The 23,103-nt window shown below is 45.0% G+C and overlaps 1 long non-coding RNA gene across 1 annotated transcript; it reads right to left on the reverse strand.

Moving 5' to 3' along the window:
- Positions 1 to 9,952: 9,952 nt before the first annotated feature.
- On the reverse strand, positions 9,953 to 22,884 carry LOC137851787 (uncharacterized). The gene is made up of 4 exons (XR_011093472.1): positions 22,693 to 22,884; positions 15,457 to 15,499; positions 14,688 to 14,818; positions 9,953 to 10,199 (listed from the first exon to the last, which is right to left on the reverse strand). It is a non-coding gene; the product is annotated as an uncharacterized lncRNA (long non-coding RNA).
- Positions 22,885 to 23,103: the final 219 nt, after the last annotated feature.

The following is a 23,103-nucleotide window of genomic DNA, read 5'->3' on the forward strand; positions in this document are numbered from 1 at the left end:
AGATGGATGTGTGGCTTGGCACGATGAGGAAAGAGGTCCGCTGAAAGAAGAGGTGATTGTTTGCAATACCAGCATAGCTCAGCCAGGCTGCCAAGGGGTTCCCAGAAGAAAACGCTACCAGGGCCAGGGAACAGCCTGGATAAATTGTTCTGAAGGCTACAGGCAGACCTTGTCCATGTTTAGCTTATGGTTTTACCTCACACTTCTGAGGAATTAAAAGCAGGGTTGTCATGAGCAAGTCACTTTTAGCACAATGTTCATCCTGCCTTTCTTACAGCAAGGAACAGCCCTGGCAGATCATATGGAAACAGCCTCAGAACTGGCACTAATTATTTCATCTGTGGCTAGACACCCAAAATCAGCAGAAAGTTGTTCGTAAGAGAAGCCCACAGTCCTGATATCTTGTTTCCTGGTCCTCAGAACTGACAAAGCTGATGCCTGAGCATTACACTAAGATGGAGCCTTTTCTCTGGGTGCTCTCACCAGATGTCCCACTCTTCTAACACCACGCATCCAAACCACTCCAGAAAAGCCTTTCATCCTTTTCTGGGTGCCGTCTCTATAAGATCTCAACCTCTTGCTGTGGCTTTTTATACAGAGACTCTGCACTTGTCTCAAGGAATGGCAGAGAGCTCACCTGAAGAGACCACAAACAGCCAAGTGCCCCTCACCTGCACACTTGTTTGTCCCTCCAGCACCCCCGTTCCTTCAGCAGTCCTGGGCTCCCATGGCATTACGACTCTCTGTGAGAACTCTTGCCCTACAAAGAAGGATGGCCAACTTTCTCCCAGGCAAACTTACGTGCCTACATGCCAAAATCTTTTCCAGACAGGAGCTGTGGGACAACACAACACCGCAGGCACCAGAAAGCTGAGGGAGGAGTCCTGGCAGAAGTTCATTAACTGGGGATAGCAGTGATTCCCCACTTTTCTCCTACATGGTGGGGACAGCTGGGACGTGGACTGGGTTTCAAGGCAATTTGGTGATGTTTGTCCCCATATACTCTGCCAGCTTGCTTCCCCCACCACCCAGGACTGCCCAGGAGGCCCTGTTCCAGAACAGCTCTCATGTCTCTCCAGTGAGAGGTTAGGTACAGGTTCACCAACACATAGCTATGGCATTTCTTGGAATTTCAGTTGACAGACAAGGTCCTGCTGCGCTACTAAACCTAAATATTTTCCCTTTTTGTTGCGTTAAGCCTTGGCTGGATTTATTTTTTTTTTTTCATCAATATTTTTTTCCGAATGGGAATGCAAGCAGCTGAAGCACAGTGAGAAAACATGAAAATAGATTACTAGGAAAGTAACCAAAAGGGCTTTACCAGCAGGACATGTTGCTTATCAAGAACTATTTTAGGAACGTGAGGAAACGAAACTTTGAAGAGAGATTTCCAAAGGGGAAGATTTACGGAGGAGCCGAGGGTTCAAAGCAGGATGACAGCAGAGCTATCGGGAAACCTTCTTCGCACCTGTTTCTCCACCAGCTGCCTCGCTGCACTCCCCCTCCTTTCTGCTGGCAGCTGAGTGACCGAGGTCTGCATCCCCTTTAGTGCTAATCCACCCCACCGCCTGTCTGGAAAAGTTTGCCCATCCCCTCCTCCTCCCAAGCAGAGAAACGAGACAGTTTCCGATTTTAACACCCAGCTGTGCTCCAGACACTTTGTAGAAATCCGAGTCAAAACACAGGGTCTCGGCATGCCTCAGTTTCCCTTCTGCACAAGGGAAAACCAATACATCCTTCCTCCCTTTTCTACACATGATTTTGGAGTCACTTTAGGATGATAAAACTGGCCACGTCAGCACATGGGCACCAAAGTAATAACAAGCAATGAGTGCTATCTAGATTATTAGTTTCCATGACCTAGATTACGGAAACTGGGAGCCCGTCCCTTTCCAGCCATACCCCAGCTCTACCCCAGACTAAACCACTGGCTGGCACCAGCCCCAGCTCAAGATGTGTTACTCAATTCTCTGCTTTCCAGGGAAGGACAGCAGCCTTGGATGCTCCCATCACACCTTCTCTCCCACTCCCAGGCGTGGTGCTAATGTTTCAGCTGTCAGTAACAACAGTTACGAACAATTATGAGCAATTAAAAGCACACCCTAATACTGCAGCCTGGAGAAGTATTGTCCCTCTCTGATGTCTGCCCAGGTGGTTTCATGCAAGTTCAGAAGCCCCAAGCTCCTCTCCCAGCCTGGTTCTCAGATGACCCCTCACTGTGTGTATACGGAGGGAGAGGTGAGGGAGCTTCCTGCCCTGGGTTTGGACACATTACTTTTATTCAGCTGTGTTAGTGATGGCCCTACTTGAGCTATATCCATAAATGAGGGATGTCAAATAAAAAGCAACCCATCTAACATGTAGCTGAAGAGTCTGCATCCCATTTCTCAGCTTCTACTCCACCCTAACAATGGACAGTCAGCTTTAACGTGTCTCGTACCTCAAGCTCACAGCATCCTCTTGTTAACATCCACAGCTGAAAGTTATTGAGCAGTGTGTGAGCAGTTATGGAGGATGCAGCTACCTTCATTGTACTAAACTCCATTTCACAGCATTTATCTTGTTCTTTTTCACACTCATCCCCCCTTTTCTCATAAGCTTTTGCCTGGATGTTGGCTGGCATTAGGGTGTCACAGGTGGGAATAGCAGCTAATTCCAGAAGACATAGGCTGTGCACATGGAAACTTCAGTCAGATTTGTACGGTTTTGGTGTATGAATGCCACTACTGTTCGCAGCAAATGGATAGGATTGTTGCCCCAGACATAGGTTATCTCAGGAGCACCTGGAGGATTTATGCCAAGTGTTAAATATTTTGGCTTAGAGGGAGAGGTACAGTGATCATAATACATTGGAATTTGTACCTGTTACATATATAGAGAGAGATGCAAATGCATACACTTTTGTTTACACATATTTATTTTACATATGAATGTATGTATGTGGGTGGATGTTTCTTACCACTGTGCAGCCCTCTAAGAAGCATCCCTGTGTGCCCAGTCCTTGGCCACAGCGAACACGTTTTCAGTGTTACCCTTGCAACTACAGCCAGAAATGGGTATCACATGGATTTCCTAAATATTGGGGCCATCACGACCAGACTAATTGCACATAAAAGGCTGGTGGTGGCTGATTTCTGCTTTGGTCTTTTTCTTCTGCCTGGGCGGGGAGCTCAGCTCAGATACAGCCTGTCCACGTGGCATCTCGTAAGCACCAAGGCTGAAGAGGTAGACATTACATAGCAAACGTTATCACAGACAGTCAGAAGCCATCCTCTGTTCATAAAAGCTCAGAGAGGGGGGCAAAGCTTTGAAGCTTTCACCTCACGAGATCCGACCCCTTTGGCGAAGGCTCTTTTTGCTCTTTTCTTACACCTCACTCAGCAAAGCAACTCAGCCTACACTTACTTGTGCTGTCCCATGGCACTGCAGCCACCCCGTGCTTGGCTGGCGGGGCTGGTGGGCGCTCAGGGCAGAGAGGAAACACAGCACCTTTGCACATTGGAGCCGTTTACAATGACTTTTGTTGCTGATGGCGCATGTTTGGTTCTGCTTGTTAAATCTTGTTAAACAGGAAACAGGTTTTGAGGCGAGAGGGTCCCTTGGAGTTCAAGCTCCCGCTTTCAAATGTTCTTACAAGATGCACAATTGGCACTGGCTTACAGGAAATATTTAATTGGAGTCGGAAGGCGCTGGCTCCACCGACCTTGTATTACATTCCTCTGCGTGCTCCTTTCACAATGATTTTCACCTATAGCTTAAATCAGCGATTTATTTATAGAGGCCAATGGCAAGTTGAGCGGAGTCGAGGGGACGAGTGGACCACGGAGATGCGGGGAGAGAAGGGAGGAGCGAGCAGCAAGGAGCAGCCTTACGAAGCAGAAGGGGCTGCCGCAGCCCGGAGAGTGACATATTTATGAGTCCAGTATCGGTTGCCTGCACTGATAAGCCATGGTCATTAAAGGAAGGAAAAGTCACCTTTGTGTATATAAAATATACAAGATTCATAGTCTGAAAAGACTCGACAGGAAAGCATTAGGTAAATAAAGGATATCCCATAAAGCATAATGTGAAAATTAAATTACCTCATAAGGGAGGAAGGCTGTCTGTCCCAGCAGTGAAAGTGAGGAAAAAGTAAATTCCTCCATTCTATCCCAAAGCTGATTTGGCTTTGGAGTTTTGGGTGGATCTAGACACATTGTTACTGATGTCTATAAAAAATGCATTAAAGTCCATTACAGAGGACTGGAAACACTGCAGCTTCCCATAAATTTTCATTGTATCCTCACAAGGTGATGAGAAGCATCCTATACTTTCCTGCTCATGGTGGCCAAATAACAGAATTGCCATCTCAGGACTGAGTTGGACTTTCAACAGTATTTCCAGTTTTCAGGTCCTTACCAGATTTTCGTGTCAAATCATTTTGAGACCTGCACGTGTGAAACACTTTGAAAAGTTTTAATCTCTCTTCCTCTGGCTTTTCTTTTCTGGTGATCAGGATTCATCTATTTTTGTTTTAACTGGTCAGTGTGCCTCCAAAGCTGAGGAAATGCAGAAACATCAGGGAGAGGCAAAAGGAATGAAGAAGAAAATGTTCATCATTCATTGCATTATCCAGCAAAAGAGATAATGGACGAAAAAAAAAAAAAAAAAAAGGAAGGTGAAAGGGGAAAAGAAAAGATAAGCCAGCATTTCAAAGCTTTATGGGTTTTGTTTGTTTGTTTGTTTAATACATATGTGTATTTTTCACAAGTGGTCTGCTAGTGTTTGCCTGCAGAAGGTGGTGCCCATGGAAGATCCCTGCCTTTTTACAGGTGGATAAGCACTGCACAACAAATAGCTTGGCTCAGCCTCAGCAGCAAGTCCTTGTGGATACAGCTTTCAGCCCATCCGTAGCTGTTAACTGAAAGCTTCACTGACGCCCAGGGTCTTTGTACTGTGATTTGTTGGGGAGGAGCTGATTCAACCTGAATCAAGCCAATCTCTCATTTGACTTCTCTGGTGCTTCACACAAGTAGACGTAGTCTGAGTCTGCACCAACACCTCTTCCCACCCACCTCTTCTGCTCCAGACTGGGACACGTTGCTGACCAGTCTTGCTCTGCCTGTGAAGCCCTTTGCTCCCCAGGAGCTGGCAATTTCCTGCTGAACAGATACCTCTCCAGAGCATCTCCAATCCTTCAGCCTTCTGCCTCAAGTAAAAGTACTGAGCATTCATATCACCGCCCTTTTAAGAAGGGAGGAAAGGAAGAAAGAATCATATTCTGGGCAAACTGAATTGAATCAATGAGGGTGAAACTTAGTTATCTTTGCAGAGCAGTAGTCTAATGGCATTGCTTTTGTATGTCATGACAGCAATTAAAGGGTCACCATGAACAGCTCCTCTCTCATTTTTGAAACCTCCACCTTATAGACCCATGTCACTAAACGCAGAAGTTTCTTTTCCACGTCAAAACAAACACAGGGTCTGGCTTTCTGCTCCTGGCAATCAACATTGCTCCAGTGACCTCCATTGACCTGGCTTGTCCCAGACAGTGTCCTCACTCACCCCTCTTCTCATTTCAAGTGCAAGGGAGGAGGTCCCTTATTTTTATCACACTTCTCCAAATTGAAAGGTGCCTCTGAGCTAGGCAACCAACATCGGAGCCAGGTTTATGCCTAGGAAACTATGACTAAAGAAGCAATAAAACTAATTTGTCACCCCTGGATATGCAGTTTAGTACAGTCCTGTCACCTTTATCTACAGCCACGGGAATATTTCTTTATTTGTAGGGAGTTTGCATTCAAAACTCTGCCTGTGACCCCCCATTAGATAAACACGATGTGATCCAGAAGTGAGAAATGGGAGATTTGTTTTGCATGAAGCTTTCTAGACAAAGCAGCTTCATTTAATTTGATTTGGATTTTGTTTTTAATTCCCTCTTTTGCCCTTTGCTGTTGTCACAGCTCCCTCTCTAATAAATAACTGGTCCACATCACTAAACCGCTGCACATAACTCAGAGCAATTTGTTACTGTTGGCAATGTCTACAGCGGGGGCCCAGGAACAGACCAGCATGGAAGCAGCATTACCTCCCACTCTTCAGGAGCATGATTTCTGCCTGATTACAGAAGGGGTCATTGGTAGGACAATGCAGAGAAGGCCATATACAATTGCCTGTGCTCGAGTCATATATGCTGCATGGTCCTTGCATGAGCTACTTCAGATCCACCCAGGAGTATCTGTCAGGAGAAATCAATCCCATGATATCAACACCGCAAATGTGGCAGAAAGTTGCAATTAATATATATCCGTGTACTATCAAAATGTCTGAGCATTTTACACAGCCCTGGGCCCAGAGGATAGCTCAAAGTACAGAAATTCCTCTACAAACAATGATATAATAAATCCACTAGGTCTAAGGTCCTTCCAAAAGTAAGACAATGAACATAGCCTCCAAATATTTGTTGAGGCTGTAACATTAGAAGCCATGTATGGTTTTAAAAAGAGATGGGAATGGATTATGCATGCGTTTTCCCTTGTTTCCCCTTCTGGTTGTCCTTCATGAACACTGGGGAGTGCAAAGAAGGCAGCAGCCTACACCTTCCCATGGCGTAGTCAGTTTGCTGGTGGCAACCATATAATAATAAGCTGGGAATCAAGCTGCAAAGAAAGGGATTTTTAGGGTCCTGACTGGAAAAGAATTGCTCATCTGTACTCTGCCTTCAACAAGGATGAAGGGTTAGCTAAGGATATGTGGGACTATGCATATGGGGCACCTGCTTTTCTTCTTCCCATGAGGCTCGTGAGAACTGAGGGGGAAAGCATGGCAGCTCCTGGCTTTGGGGAAAAAAATTCATTCTGGTACCTGACAGTTGCTCCGTCTCAGTAGGGTCTTTCTCAGCTTCCCTTTGTCTACACACTTGTGAAAATAGAGTCTCTATGATGCCTTTCTTCTCATGGCCACCTTACTTGAGAGCCTAGCTTAACACCTTTGGGATGGAAACACATGGAGTCAAGAAGCAGAGGGAACATGATTTTTCTACACACTCCTGTCTCTCATTGCCAATTAGCTGGTCTCTGTGGCTGTTGGTAACTAAGCCTGGAAACCTTGAGGCTCGATGAAAGAGCATCAAGTGGAGGGCAAAAATAAGCCAACAGAGCAACTGGAGGGCAACTGTGGCTTACCTGGACTGTAGCATCCAACTCAGCAGCACCATGTGCCAGTGCTTTTAAATTTCAAAGTTGTCTTATTTGTTTCTGTGGGGACTTAGGGAGAAGTTTGTTATTTGCCATTGCTTTTGTGGTTTTGTTTTGCTTTTTAACAAAGCACCTTTAGAAAGAGTACACTTTCCAAGAAGGCATTGTTTAAGGTAATAATAGAAGGGGGAAATGGAAGATGTGGGGGAAGGCAGAGGAGAACCAAAGCAGAAATAAAACCTCCTTGGTTGTTGTTTGAACTAAATCACTGGGTTTAGAGTGTGTGATGGGTAAAATACTGGGTGTGATGGGTTGAAAAAGAGATAGCTTCCTGGAATTTTTCAGACACACTTAATCGAATACATTTATTCTGGGGAAAAAAAAATCCTCTTTTTTTTTTTTTTTTTTTTTTTTTTTTTTTTATCTTTTAATGTTATTTTGTCATTTAAGCCCATGGAAGAGCCAAGTAAGGCAGAATGCCAAACTTCCAGAGCTGTCAAGCACAGAGTGGAAAGGTCTAGGAAAGGTCTGTGGCAGATCTGGATACAGCCACAGTCACACTGATGACCAAAATAAAAACCATGATGGCCATTTTCCCAAGAGAGGCTGGTATTAAACTAAAATTACTTGTTTTACTTGCTTTGCTCACATTTGTGTCATCTTTTGGGGCAAAAGAGTGAATGGAGGCAGCCTGCGGTGATAGCTAACTTTGCAAGATGGTGGCATTCACCTCATTTTGGACGTTTCGAAAAACACTGGATACCTGAAAGATTATGTGAAGGAAGGATTTTGTGGGGTATCTTTCTACAGCTGTAATAACATTGAGCCTCTGCATAGTCCCACAGAAATAAAGGAGCTACTCACACATTGAGGGTCAGGCACAACTACTTGTCTTGCTGGATCAGGACCAAATCTCTCCAAAACAGAAAAAAAAATCCACCACCAATTCTCATGTGATTTCCAGTATTTCCGGTTTCAAGGTGGGCTACAAATCTTGCCTGGCCATTTGATGATGCTACACCTTGCAAGCCTATACTCATCAGACCCAGAAATGAAAGTCATTCCTTAAAAAGGAAAATCATTCATGTGGGCTATCTATGCACATTCAAACTTCAAGTTTCAGTGTAAGGGTGGTTCAGGTTTGGGCATACAGATTAACTCTGCGTACTCACTTATTTTTAAGCTATATTCATTTGCCTCCTGTTAACATGCTTTCTGGCATGCTTATCCTTCATCACTCTTTCCCAGCATTTCCAGACCTGCTAAATCCACACCTTTTCCCATATTTACTTCTCTGGAATGAACAAGCCCCTCCTCCTGCCTCCCCCTTATCCCTGTGTAACATCCATCACTGTATCAGCACCTGTCTGAGCAGCACAAGGGAAGGGTCAAGGTACTATTTCCTACCCTTGACAGGTGTTATAACAACACCAAACCACCTCAACTTATAAAAGTTTCCATTCTGCAGGCTGCAGTGCGTACTTTTCTTCCGGCTACTCCATCCTCCCTGGAGGCTTCTCAGCTCTGCTAGTGCCAAGGCAAAAAGCCAGTCATGCTTCCGCAAATGCAAAAGTGAAAGACAGACTTTCCCCTTGTTGCACAGCTTCGAGAAGAGCCACTGTGCATGGGTCTCCTGCCGTGGCCAAGGCTGGCATTCCTCACTCTTTTCTCCTGCCCCCTGTGGAGGAGTACATGCACACAGTCGTATCTTCGGTGCTTTCACAATCCCATGGCACTCTCTTTCCAGTAAAGCGAGAGCAGTTTAAGGAATGAAGGACCTGTTAAAGCCGTGCAGCGTGTGAGCAATGTGAAATATTTGGAGGCTGGATTCTCAGCCTTGTAAAAGTTACGCACCTAGGTAAGCTAGCTGCCTGTTTTATGGGGAAATCCCACACGGGCAACCCTGTAAGGAGACCTGTTTCTTCCTAGTATAGGAGTCCAGGCTTAAATAGGTTAAATCCATCCCTGCCATTAAATCTCTCTCACCAGCAATTATCTTGGGCAATTAGCTGAAATTAACCATCTAACTTTCAGTTAAGTGGGGTGAATCCCTCGGGTCCCAGCTTCTTAGCTGTAGCTTAACATTTCCTGCCTTTTACAAGACACATTTCCTATTTGCTTGGAGTTCAGCGAGGCGATGCAGTAGGCGGCTCAGTTCGTCCAAAGGGGGAGGTTTGCTCCTTGGAGAAACTTTGTTTTTTGGCACCCCCACTCCACCCCGTGTGCACCCTTCCGTCTAGCAGTGGCATATTCCATCTTCAGGCAAATCAGGCAATTACTGCTGAGCACACCATTGTCCAGGACACAAGCATCATGCCTGCTCTTCCCCAAGTCCCTCCAGGAAATGCCAGGAAATTTGTATAGGCAGATAACTGCATGGGGAGAGGGCGTAAGAGAAGGAAGGCTGCAGGGGAGAAGAGAAACTTAAAGAAAAGAAAAGAAAAGAAAAGAAAAGAAAAGAAAAGAAAAGAAAAGAAAAGAAAAGAAAAGAAAAGAAAAGAAAAGAAAAGAAAAGAAAAGAAAAGAAAAGAAAAGAAAAGAAAAGAAAAGAAAAGAAAAGAAAAGAAAAGAAAAGAAAAGAAAAGAAAAGAAAAGAAGAAAAGAAAAGAAAAGAAAAGAAAAGAAAAGAAAAGAAAAGAAAAGAAAAGAAAAGAAAAGAAAAGAAAAGAAAAGAAAAGAAAAGAAAAGAAAAGAAAAGAAAAGAAAAGAAAAGAAAAGAAAAGAAAAGAAAAGAAAAGAAAAGAAAAGAAAAGAAATTTATTTATTTACTTCACCAAGGAACACTGTGTTTAAGGAGTAACCACATCTTGCCCCCAGTTGCTGATAACCATTGACGAGAACTGGCAGCCTTCCAGCCTCAGACGCCCCCGAAAGTTTCCAGACTCACTGGACGTGTGCAGAAGTAGATCGATAACATTTCTGGCATCCTGAGGCTGTCAAGCCAGCACAGAGGACCACAGCACAGCACTGATCATTATTTCCACTCTTCACTTGGACTCCTGCAAGCTGAGAGGTTGAATTTCCCTGTGATTCTGAATAAGAGACATTACGGCAACCTTTGTCCGCCGGAGGAATCCCCCAAGCAGAGAAATCCTTGCAAAGACTGCCTTTTCTTTGTCGAATCCATTCCTTAATTATGATTAATTGTTTATCTTAGTTTGGCTATAAATCATAAAGCATGCTCAGGGATTTATCCAGCAGAGATGAGCACAGCCCCTGAGCTGACACACCGCTGGCGCTGAGTCTCCTGATCTACCAGCAAAAGTGCTCTCAGTAAAACATAGAAAAAAAAGAAACTGCAAAAACAAAAGCGAGAAATAAAATAATACCCTACACAGAGGATAAAGAAAAGGCTAAAGTCAGCATTTTATCTGATAGTCCATCTTCAGGAAACGTCTGTGAAAACAGCTTTGGAAAGTAAGAGCTGATCTGGCTGCAGATATTCCTTAAAATGAAAAAGGTGAAAAACCCTGGTGCCATTTTTTTAAAAAGAAAACAAAATAGTTCTAATGAAAAGAAAAGCATTTTGACACCCTGTGAAAAGCAGAGCGCCTGATTAAGGGTAAAGTATTAGAAGATACAAAGCTGCTCGCAGAAGGGTTCGTGTACTTGTAAGAGCAAAAGGAAATAGTTCTGAATTAAAAATGAGTGAAAGAAAAGGGATAGACAAACACAGAAGAGGCTGGCACAGTGATGAAGTGTTTATCTAGCTAGGCTCTCCCTGAATCTCTGAGTGCCATCATCACGGTTTTCCTCATTCTTGTAATTTTTAGTTCCTCTTTTTTTTTTTTTTTTTTTTTTTTTAACTGACAGGCAATCATACCCAAAAAATCTCCACACTGCTCAGCTTTGCTGCATACCTTCCCCTCTCCGCTCACACAGCATGCTTTCTGCAGGAGAAAGAACAAGACAGCAAGCTGACAGGTGTCACACTCCCATTAAAGACAAGAAATACAGCAGCAAAGGTATTTCTAACACCCTGCCTAATGACCCCAGTTAAGAAAGGCATCGTAGCTATTGCTCCTAAAAGCAAGCTCCCCTTCTCTCCTCATGTTCAGGTTCACATTCATGTTCAAAACGCACATACCTCCTGCTACATCAGTGGAATTAATCTCACCGGTGCCAGCATCTTTTCCTGGGGACAGGATTGGAGTGCAATGCAGAGAAGCCCCACTTCCTGCAGTGCAAGTGATACCCTAAACCTGCCACCAGCAAATGAAGGCACCGCAGAGGGGAGCCCTGGCAGAAGTGCCATCCTGAAGCCTGGTAGCAGCACAGGTACTGCTAACCTCACTGTCACACCTGAGGTACTGCAGGGGCACATTTACTTGTGGGAGATGTTTTCCAGACTGACACCAAAGTGGGCACACATCTGCTGCAGGCTGTGGTTCATTCTCCATTTCTTTAAAGAGAGCAGAAGCATCCCAAGGACTGCACAAGGAGAGGTGCCCTGGAGCTGGGGGCATTGTTAATGCAGGGGGTGGCTGTGGGATGCAGAGCTCCTAATGGTATCTGGTTATTAAATAATAGAAAGCCACTCCGCTCAGGTATCGGAGGCGGCATGCCTGGAAATTATGTGATAGAAATCAAGTGGCAGCCTGCCATCCTGCCCTGCGATTCCTGCCTCTTCCTCACATCCTGTGCCAGAATCAGTCGACGGATCCAGATCCTGATCTGATCTAGCTGTTACTGGCATGAAAATGGGAAGGGAACCATCACAAACAGTAACAGCAATATGAATATCCCTTCAGAAATTGCCTAAGCAAACAGACACAATAACATAATCCAACCAAAAATAAAAAAGTGATGCCTCTGAACAGCAGCAAGTGGAAGATAAGAACTATCCTTTTATCGAGTCCAGAGGCCTCCTGGACAGAAGAAAAAACAAGTGGAAGATCAAATGGATTGTGGGTCAAGTAAAGCACTAGGCAAAGAGGTTTGAAGCCAAACCACAGGACACATTTGTCAAGCTCTTAAAAAAATAGAAATGCAGGATCAAAGCAGAAGCACTTTGCAAATATTAACATTTGTCACCTACTTTTACTTTTGATGTACTTCATTTTGAAGACATTTCTCCCTTTTCTCTCTCTCTCTCACTCTTTTTCTTTTTTTTTTTAAACAGGATAATCTAATCTTTTGGTACACACACTTGCCTCCTTCAAAAGAAACACGGTGAAAATATTACCGAAACATGGATGACTTTAATAAGAACAGATTAAAAGAACTAACATATGGAAAACAAATAAAAATATATTAAGCAGCAGTCCAGGGAAATGCTGTTGATACGGTCGTCCAGTGTTCTAATATAAAGGTTTTGGTAGTTTTCCCAGCAAAATATATGTGAAACAATAACTCTTTGTATTGCCTACTATTCAAGTGGAGGAAGAGCATTTATGCAGCACCTGAGTCAGCAACAACATCATTAAAGCAAACCATATCAGCACCAAATAGATCACATTTCTTATTGATGTGTCTGTGTTGTTTTGGAGATGTTACTCTGTTGATTAACAGAATCAAATATGGATGAAAGAAGGAAGGCAGGAAGGCAGGAAGGCAAGGAGGAAAGAAAGAAGGAAAGAAGGAAAGAAGGAAAGAAGGAAAGAAGGAAAGAAAGAAAAAGGAAGGAAGGAAGAAAAGGAGGGAGGGAGGGAGGGAGGGAGGGAGGGAGGGAGGGAGGGAGGGAGGGAGGAAGGAAGGAAGGAAGGAAGGAAGGAAGGAAGGAAGGAAGGAAGGAAGGAAGGAAGGAAGGAAGGAAGGAAGGAAGGAAGGAAGGAAGGAAGGAGGACTTGCAAACTTTTTGGGTGCACTTTTGTCTATGTGTTTGTCTCTGCTACATGAACTCTGCAGCTCACGTTCTTCGGAAAACAGCAGTGAGAGAAGTCCTCACTCAATGGTGGGATGCTGCTCCTGCAAGACAGGGCAGTGGTTTGGCTTCATCCCTTCAGTCAGAAGCTTTTCATGTCTCCACCAGCACCTGGAGCAGCAGGACAGCAGAAGGAAGCAGTGCTGGAGGATCTCCAGCGTGCATTGAGAGCAACCTCATCGAGAGCAACCTTCTGGATCTGCAGCACTGCGGCACCACTCCACACAGCGCAAGGTAACAACAACAATGCCTCAGGCCCAATTTAGGAAATTCGGGAATTGTCAAGTGTGGTAAATCATCTTTAAAGCAAACACTCTTGAAACGAGAGAGATAAAGCTCCTTGCCCCGCGACGAAGCCACAGGCAGGGTTTCAAAGCAGCCCGGTGGCGTTGGGTGCAATCCTGCCGCCCGCTGCCGCCGGCTCTGCTGAGACTGCTGGCACCAGGGTGACACGCCAGCAGTCGTCAACAGGGGAAGTCTGTCTGGTGCCTGCTCTTTGTTCCAGCCCCACTTTCACATTTGAGAACCCTTATGATATACTTTCTATTCACAGCAACGTTTTAGCCTGTCGCAAGTGTGGTCCCAGCGATTGTAGTTTGGCAAATACAGCAAGAACCCACACAAGCCTGAGCCCTTCAAAGTATCTTTTTTTTTTTTTTTCTTTTTGCTCAGTTTCCACTTGTTAATATTTGACTGGGTCTGTAGTTTGAACAAGTACTTCCCAAATATATTTCAGCTTTAAAAAAAAAAAAAAAGCCACTGAACATTTACGGTGCTCAGAGCATTTATGGCTGAAACTAGTTCTGCAGGTTCGGCCATCTGTCCCGCCTGTCCTTGCACAAGGCCGCTCTTGTAAAATGCAGGCACTTGTCTTCGTGGGGAGCCCATACTGCCCCTGGCACCACATTCAATTCCTGGATGTCTCATCAGGATGATTTCTTGGAAACACTAAGAACAAGGAAGATGCTAGGAAGACGTGGCTCAAAAAGCTTACAGTGTCAGAGGCAGCGGGGCGAGAGGTATTGAAGTGCAGATAGCAATGTCTCAAGGGTTCCACCTGAAGCTCCACAAGGATATAGCCAAAACCAAGGACTGCCACCATCTCCACGGAAAGAGGACAATGGGGCACGTGCTCCTGATGACATTAAAGAGAACAGTGGTACCAGCTGAAACATCAGAGCTGGACCAAGGGGGTCATGACTCATATTACCAGGTGGGGTGGTTATCATTGCTAACTACTATCCCATTTTGCTGTGTGTATCACCAATTCCAGGTACTTGCTCAATTCGCATAAAAGTTTGATTTCTCACTGAGGTTCATGTGTAAAAATTAGGTAAAATTGCTTCACACTAAGGAACATTTCAGTCTTTTCCTAAAAGCTATCATCAAATACCATATCTGTATGAATGAGTTCTGGATATCCACAATGACCCAATGCCTTTTAGAAAAAAAAATATATATATATATATATTAAAAATAAATAAATAAATAAATCTGTGGTTTAAGAACAGACTTAATGGTGGTTACAGCCTAATTTTGTAAGCTGACATTTGAGAGACGAAACCACAGCCTCACATGAGCTATGCTTTTCCCTGTTATACTAAAGGCACGGGGGTCTATCCTTGCTCTTTCCTGTTGGAGAGATGTACCTGAAACTCCACAGAAGTTGGAATAAACTCCATCAACTCCAGCAGCTGCTCTTCCAAGCACTTTGTGGTCTGTGCAATCTTTGCACAGGGGACCTGATGTAGATTTACACAAAGGCTTCTTCATTCTGCTTCTGGCAACGCAATAAATTTACAGAGGATATCAGTGAAGGAAGTTATAACAATTGTTCTTATGTGAACCTGTTCATCTATTTTAAATCTCCTTAATCCTATGCCATGACAAGTGTGAAATCTGATAATTTTACAAGGCCAGGTTTTTTTCTTTCTTTCTTTCTTTTTCAGCCATGCACATATGTCAGACCTGAATTTTATATTTCTGTACACAAGGCAGAAATCATTTATGTTGATTTTGCTTTTATACCAAGATGGGGAAACAAGCATGCAGCAATAATAACAAGGAAGCCTATTTTCCTTTGAAGAAAGACCCTTTGTTTTTAAAAAAGCCTTATGATGTGTAAATAGCTGTGTTATTAGACGTGATAGGTGTTTTTTAACATGCAACTATAGCATAATTGTGGTAACCTTCAGGAAGCCCTGAGAGGCTTTCACTTGAATGAAGAAGGGGAATCCAGGATTGATCTCAAAGCCTGTCTAATTACACAGGCTTACAGGAATTGTAATATAGGATTGAAACTGCACTGCATCACAACAATTCTACTTCCATACATGTATTTCGTTGCTTCTGACTAGAACAAGGTCATTTTAGGTGAAGCTCTGGTCTTCTGTGGCAATTAAAGAAATCTGATCTTACCTGTATTTCTGGTCCCAGAGAAAAATAAATACTGTTGATAAGGCTGAAAATTAAGAAAGTTTTCTTAATAGGTTGACTTCTGTTAAATACATCATTAAGGTTAATAGCATTTATTTATGGTTCAGGATAAGTGTTTGAATCAAGTAATTGTTTTATTTTTTTTAACCAGATCTGTCTCACTATTCCATAGCAAACCTCAGAACCAAAGAAACCCCCAAAACCCAAGAACAGAAGCTAAAAGCCCTTGTTGTCCCCTCTGATTCTGTCTCAGTGCTGGTGAAACCACATCTCACACTGGCTGCATCCCTGCCCCTTGCAGGCATCTTGGGTGTTGGCCTGTCTTCACTGAGCTCAGTTTTGCTTGGCCACCGAAGTAATTACTTAATTTCCACTGGTTTCTTCCTGACCTTCCCATGGTGTTACCCTTTCTGTTTTCTGGACTGCAGATGTTAATGTCACATCTTCATCACCTCTCCTCTGTTACCCTTTTTCCAGGTGTTGCTTTACCTTCACAGATACTTATCCCAGTGTATCTTCTCACAGGGTCCTGCTAGGAAATCACAGTTGGAAATGTCTTACCATCTTGCTCCTGGAAGACACCACTTCTGGTGTAGCATATGGAAAGATCACTGCTTTCCTTGCAGTAATAACACCTTTCTAGCTTAAGCAGGTAAGCAGAGGTGACCTACAAGCTGTTGTCTGCAGGAACTGCAGTTGCTGCGCAACAGCTCCTCTTTGTAACACTTCTTCATCCTGGAAACACAGCCACAAGGCTGCTTCAAAGTGTAAATCAGGCTCATATCTTGGATGCAACTGGTACAGTTAGAGCATGGCCTGTTTAAATCAGCTCAGAAAGTGAAAACCAAATAATGAATGAGCACAGAATATTAGCTTGGCAAAGCTCCACCGCAATGATTTGTTTTCGAAAGTGCAGCTGATTTACAGATTTGAGGCCTTCATTGGTGCTCTCTAGGTTTAAAGCAAGATATTTCAACAAAAATTATAGCTGATGAGCAGTTCTGCTGATCCAGGAAATGTTCTGCGGGTGACAGGAGCCGCTTGTGGTATGTGGAAGAGCAGCGTACTCCAGCCGGTGCCGCTACATCTCTGCACAGAGCAGCCAAGAGGTGTCACTGAATTTATTGGCTTTCCACCCCCCAACCCTGCCCAGGGCCCCGCAGCTGCCCCACTACCCCTATGAGTCAGGAGCGGGTTTCACTGGATTTCTGCTGATTCCCCTCTTGGCAGCCCTGCTGAGGCCACCCCTGGAGTGTTGGGTCCAGTGCTGGGCCCCCCGGTACAAGAGGGACATGGACAGAGTTCAGCAAAGGGCCACCAAGATGATGAAGGGGCTGGAGCATCCCTCCTCCAAGGAGAGGCTGGGAGAGCTGGGACTGTTCAGCCTGAGGAAGAGGAGGCTCAAGGGGATCTGATCAGTGTGTATAAAGACCTGAAGGGAGGGAGCAAAGAGGTCAGAGCCAGGCTCTTTCCAATGGTGGCCAGTGCCAGGACAGGAGGCAATGGGCACAAACTGGAACACAGGAGGCTCCCTCTGAGCACCAGGCAGCACTCCTGTGCTGGGTGGGTGACACTGGCACAGGCTGCCCAGAGAGGCTGTGGAGTCTCCTCCTTGAAGATCTTCAAATGTTGCCTGCACAGGGTCCTGGGCACCCCGCTCTGGGGGGCCCTGCTTGATCTGGGGTTGGCCCAGAAGACCTCCACAGGTCCCTTCCCACCTCAGCCAATCTGTGGTTCTGTGAAAAAGCCATCTTTGGCCTGAGCACTCCAGCAGAGGCTCGGATGCCTCTGGGTAGCTCCCAGCTCCCCACTGCAAAACTACACCTCGGCCACGGAGACAGGGTGTTGTCTGAATAGCTCAGGCGCTGGAGCTGCACCTAAATAATTGGGAAGTGTTTCTCTTTTCAATGACTGAGGCACTCGTAGCTGATGTCAAGTAGAATATCTGATTTTCCATCCTCAGGCAGCCCCTCACATGCATTTAGGAGCTCTCTCAGACAAAAGAGATTTTTTTTCACTGTAGCATGCAATGAGACAACAGAAATTTAATCCCAAGGCACAACAAAGTGCCCATCAGAGATGGCATAAGCGGTACAACCCCATTAATTTCAGTGTCCTGAGCATAAGGATTTATATACACTGTGTCAAATTTTGCAGTTGTTGTTGTTTAAAGCATAATGTAAACTCAAGAGGGTGAACTGTGTCCTCACTTTAACTCCTGTCCCATAATTAAGTCACCTGGTTTATGGATGTGATTAAGGGGGACAATCTGTCTTTTAGATGACATGGCATATTGGCCAGGAAAGCAATGGGGATGTTTACTAACATATTCTTCAAACTTGAGAAGTTATGAAGCAGTGGAACAGCAGATGATATTAATTTACATGCATCTCTGGAAGGAGAAGCTAAAAGATTCTGCCACAATATTCTCACCACCAGAAATATCAACAGTCAAGGAACAATTCTCAGGATGGCGGGAGAGGCTTTAAGAAGAAAAGCTTTGGCAGACTGGAAAGTGGAAGGGGACCCACTTGAATTACAGGGAAAGGACTTGGCTGTGAGATGGTATAGTCAGAAATGCAAATGTTTTAGCCCCCAGACTTAATGGCATCAGTGTTTCTAAGTGGTATCATGATACATTGTGCATCAGCTGCTGGGCCTCTGTACCATGTGGATTTTGGTGATGTAAAACCAGCAGCATGTGGGGCATCCTCTCTAATTCAGTGGTATGGAGAGGAAAGATGGGTGTTGTAGACAGCCCCATCCTGTATCCAACGCCAGGACATCCTGCTGGATCGACAGGAGCCAGGAACCCTTGGGTGTAGCTGGGAAATGTGGCCCTCACCAGTCCACAGAAGCAAACAGGGCTGAGGCCTCCCCGCCACCAGGCCCCAGCCTACAATGCCTCTCTGGATCACTTTTAAAGTTTTTTTCTTAGTATTTTTGTTTAACATTTTATGTTTGGGCTTTTTTGATTCACTTTCTAGCCCTAGCCTGCTTCGTGCTGCAAATTGTTCCTCTTTATGCCACCTCCATGACTTGTTTTTTTCTCACAAACAAAAAAAAAAATAGAAAATTATTTTTAAAAAAAGAAAAAAGAAAAAACTGGAGGGGTGGATAAATACAAACCAAAAGGACAAGAACATAGGAGAAAATAGTGCTTTTTAATGTAAAATTTGATTAACACAGGAAAATGTTGAGAGAGTATCAGACATTTCTCCAATAAATTTCTTCTTCCAAAGATGAGTTCTAAAATTTATTCTCTTTATTTTCATCTACATATTTTCAGCTTAGCTATTTCTTCTTTGCAAGTAGCCATGCAGATGCTTAGCAGCTCCTGAGGGCATGTGAAACCCAACTCACCCCTTAAACTTCTCAGAGAGACAGAACTCAGCAATGCAAAGTATGAGATGATTACTTATTATATTCACATGCTATCATGTAATTAAAACTTTATCTGAAGAAGAGAGAGGGGAAACCACAGAGTTGATTTCATGTGGCTATCAGTGAAAATTTTTAATTGCCGTTATGTCCGCTTACATTTTTTCATAAATAGTTCTAGGGTACATTAAGGGAAATCTCATCACTGTGATGAGCCATTCACAGCATGGTGTGGGGTTAGGTGCTTTTTTTTTCTTTCTCTTTTTTTTTTTTTCCAAGTGTTTCACATTTTTCCAATAGATGTGGGCAAAGTTTTGTGTAATTTTCCAGTGACCTTGATTATGCAATTCTGTGTGGCTGCTGCCCCAGGCGACATCAAAGATGCCACTCTTGTTATCAGGTCGTGGGCAGCCCCAGGGTGCTAGGGACACCCCGAGGGCACCTGGCCATGCCAGGGGCAGATGGCCCTCCATCCTGCCTTGATTGATGAGCTTGTCCTGGGGAAACTTATTGCTCCTACTCTACTCTTATTTTTTTTGTTTAAGCAGGTAATAGAGCTGGCAGGCGTAAAACTCACAGAGGCATCATCAGACAGGTGATCATACCCCAAAAACTCAAGGTACTTACACCCCCCTCCAAACAGAGAGAGGGTGGTCCCAACCCAGCTTATCACATGCTTGCCTACAAACAGGGGCTCTAACCCCGCTGAAGTCAAAGGGTTAAACTGGGCCTCCTTTGAAGTCCGCAGTGCAAACCTTCATCCCAACCGGGCCCGTTCCTCCCCCCAGCACTAAGTACTTTGATGAATCAGCGCTGAAGCACCCAAACGAGGTGCAAAGCAACATCTCCTCCCTAGCATGGCAGGCCCAACCCTCATGAGGGATGATGGAGCTGTGGACAGGGCACGGCCCTTCCACGCTTGCTCCTAGGGCCCATCACGGATAGCAGGGGGAAATCCCACACGTGTTAAGCCCCCGCTCCTCTCCACAGCCTGGCCACCATCACACAGCTAAGGGTGACGACCCTGCAGAGGCCTTCATAAGGAAGCAGCACGAGTCACTGGTCTTGCCCAATAAACTCGTCAACCTCACTGTCAGCGATGGGTTACAGGAACAGGAGAAACCAACAGCAGATCAGAAGTGTGAAAATGCTGCTAATGTTGCAAAAAAAAAAAAAAAAGCAAACACCTCCCATCACAGATGGATCCTTTTTAAATGTTGCCATAATTTAAACCTCACCCCCCTAAAAGATGAAAGTCACCTACACCCAGTGTTTCAGATGGCTCAGTGTTAGATATTTTTGGGGTAGGGCCTGGAAAACCATCCTATAAGAGGTTTCTCCCTACTCCTCTTTGAGAACTCCTCTCAACTTCTTGTTCCTTTTTTGCACAATTTCTTTTCCCTGCAGGCCTGGGAGGAAGGTTTGAGCAACCAGGTGATCTGTCTCCTAAGTGCTTGGTGTGATGAAGCAGAGAGGAATGGAAATCACCCACTCATCCTGGATTTTCACAATTGCTTTGCTTTGCATCATGTTTCCTGCTATACCAGTAAAGAAGCATCCTTTTATTTATTTTTTTTTTAATTTTTTAAGCAGAAAATTGAGTGAAAAATAAGAAGGAAGAAAAAAAAAAAAAAAAAGAAAAGATAAGCTGTGGTCAATCAAGCCCCAGCTCTCTTGTCTCCAGTTTGTGATATGTTTTATGATCTCAGACACAACAGATTGTGAGCCTGCAATGTTTGGAAATGGTAGATGATTAAACCTTCTGGCCAGGTGTAAATGCAACCTTTGTCTTCTGCTCACTGTGTGAGAATCACCTTCCTTCTCAAAGTCCCCGGCTGGCCCTGCTCTCATCAGTGTTACAAACATCCCCCGCCTGGAGTCACAGCCACCATGCACTTCCACTTTATTTCTAATCTATAAATGCACCAGTGCAATCCATACCACTTGAATTTTCCCAAGTTACAGAAACAAAAAAAAATAAATAAAAATCGCCAAGCAAGCTACTAAAATTTTGAAAGAATGTGGCCCGTGAGTTTTTCTGCTTCTTCTGTTGGGGGGATTTTGTACCAGGTAAATAATAAAAAATGTGTAATGATTGACTAGGCTTTTAAACCTGAACTGAAGGTAAGTTTGTCTTGCTGTTCCAGTTAAATATTCTCACTAGCCCCCTTCTCTTTCTCCAGTTTATCATGCCACAAAGTCCCTTTCAGCCTGATTCATTCTTTATTCTTTAGAAATTTGGGCAACAGTCAAATCTGACCTTTAGAGCCATAAACAAATTAAATTGTTTCACAACCAAATAATACGAAACAATATTGAATAGCTCGGCTTCCGCCGAGTTTCCTCTTAAAGAGAAAGAAGCCCCAGAACAGCACGACACCGAAAAATGGAAGATAGAGAGATGGAGCACGAGTGATGGGGAAATACTGGAGCACAAGTGGTGTTCCTAGAAGTGATGGGGAACCACAGGGGCCTGGCTCCGGACTGGCAGACACCAGCACTTGGGAAGATGTTGTCAGAAGTCTTAATTTACCTAATTATTTACTCTGCTGGGAGCAGGGTGCTCCCCCAGGGGCATGTCCCACTGCAAGCTTGTTGCTGCAGAGACCTCAGGCACTGGCAGCTGTGGTGGTTCAAGGAGAAACCCAATGGTGGCCGATGTGTCCTCGGTGCCACCAGGCTGGAACTATGCCTCCTCTTCCCTCTGTTTGCCTGAACTTTGGCTGCACGCAGGGCGGCCACCCTGTGCAGGCAGCACCCACTGCCACACGGTCCCCCTGACACGGGCGAGGGGCAGGGCTGTGTCACCCGCTTTCGACACCGCGGGGACATCCTTGGCAGCCTTGCCATGCCTGTCCCCTGTGCCTGGGATGGGGCCTGGGAGTCAGCTGCTGGCCCTGGGGACAGCGGGGTGCTGTAGGGCTCGGCACATCTGCGGCGCATTGCTGGAATGCGAAGCATCTGGGGCAGATGCGGAGGCTCGATAAGGCTCCTCGCTGTCCTTAAAAACGCTGTGGAGCGCCAGCTGGGGATTCCCCTGGCAAAGGTGGATTCCCTGCCTGGCACCAGGCTGATCCCAGGCGCTGGGGCCACCACAAGCAGCCCAGCCCTGGCCCCCAGGGAGATGCCCTGTGGTCCCCTCTGCAGTGGGTGGCAGGGTTGTTCACCCTGTCCCCTTCACAAGGGGAGAGCTTGGCTGGGCACAGACAGGGAGGAACAAGCACAGGCTGGGCATCGGAGACATGTACTGCCTCTGTGCTATCTGCATTTTGGCAGCAATACTCTGAGAATTATATACTCACTTATATAATATGCATAATATATAATATATAATACTTTTTAATATAACAGCCATGATTAATTCTTTTCAGACACATGGTTTGTACACAGGCGACAATATGCTTACAAGAGACACAGGGACAGCTCGCTTTGCTGCTGCTTGTCACCTAGACTAACATCTCAGCTACACACATGCTGATAATCACTGCTGTTACAGCCACTGACAGGAAAAGCCTTTAATTATAAGCAGCTTTGTACAAAGCTGAGGCACGAAGAGCATTTGGCTGCTTTAATTAACCTTAAGAATTATGAAGCCATGCCTGCAACTGAAATATAGTTTTGCCTTTTGTAAACCATTTGACACAAGAATTATGAGGCCAAGAATTAGATGTAGGAACACATCCAAATATTTATACTACGCTCATTACTCTGGTATCTGAGCGCGTGTTTACCCTGTAACCTCCACTTCTACATCCGTTAATTTCACTTCGCTGCACAGCCCGTGTTACCCACCCATCGCACGGTGCCACTGCCTCCCTGCTGCAGGGACTGCCCTACCTCACCCAGTGCTCGTCCAAGTCACTGAATGCCACTGGCTTCAGAGGCACGGAGAGGAGCAGATGTCCTTGCAGTTGCCACAATGACGCCACTAGTGGTTAAAGAGGGTTTGGGCAGGAGCATAGACTCCCACAACCAGGACGCATTTAATTACTGGGATGATTCGGATAAAAGCTCTTTCTCTGGATATTATACTTGCTGCAGCTTCTCCTCTAGCAGGCAGTTCTCCTTGCTTCAAAACCAGGAGGCTGCGTGCAGCAGATCTCTGCCCTACGCCGGGATGTTGCAGAGCCCCGACGGACTATATCCCTCACTTTGCCTTGCAAAGTCCTCCAGCAAAGAGCTCCAGCCCCAGCATTTTATTATGGCAAGAAAACAGGGCAGCAGAGCTCCGGTAGCTGCTGTCATCAA

The sequence above is a fragment of the Anas acuta genome, chromosome 2, assembly GCF_963932015.1.
Source record: "Anas acuta chromosome 2, bAnaAcu1.1, whole genome shotgun sequence".
Taxonomy (NCBI): Eukaryota; Metazoa; Chordata; class Aves; order Anseriformes; family Anatidae; genus Anas; species Anas acuta.